The sequence below is a fragment of the Penaeus monodon genome, chromosome 28, assembly GCF_015228065.2.
Source record: "Penaeus monodon isolate SGIC_2016 chromosome 28, NSTDA_Pmon_1, whole genome shotgun sequence".
NCBI lineage: Eukaryota > Metazoa > Arthropoda > Malacostraca > Decapoda > Penaeidae > Penaeus > Penaeus monodon.
Genome location: NC_051413.1, coordinates 1,009,167 through 1,009,485, shown reverse-complemented (window position 1 = coordinate 1,009,485; position 319 = coordinate 1,009,167). Strand labels below are relative to the sequence as shown.

General features: G+C 40.8%; 1 long non-coding RNA gene across 1 annotated transcript in view; it reads right to left on the bottom strand.

Annotated features, from left to right (window-relative positions):
* Positions 1 to 105: 105 nt before the first annotated feature.
* The window catches only part of LOC119591257, a 6,229-nt gene continuing 6,015 nt past the window's right edge, over positions 106 to 319 (bottom strand). Inside the window, exon 2 of the long non-coding RNA XR_005230325.1 lies at positions 106 to 246. This is a non-coding gene — a long non-coding RNA (uncharacterized LOC119591257). The remainder of the gene's footprint in view (positions 247 to 319) is intronic.

The following is a 319-nucleotide window of genomic DNA, read 5'->3' as shown; positions in this document are numbered from 1 at the left end:
CATGTGTCGTCGTCTTGGGGGAGAGGGGGGGGGGTCGTCGTCATGATGTGTGCCGATTAGTCGTCGTCCTGTGTCGTCGTCTTGGGGGGGGGGGTCGTCATCCCTTTTCTTTCTTTCTTATTAATTTATTCGTAAGTAATTTCTTTTTTTACTTAACCTGAATTAAAATATTCCTGAATTCCTAACAAATTTTCTAACTTAACGTATTTATTATTTCATTATCCTTTATTCCTTTTTTTTTCTAACCTATCTCAATCCTCTTTGAGTTCCTTTTAGTCGTGAGTCGTGAGTCGTTGTCTTAGGGGTCGTCATCCAGCGT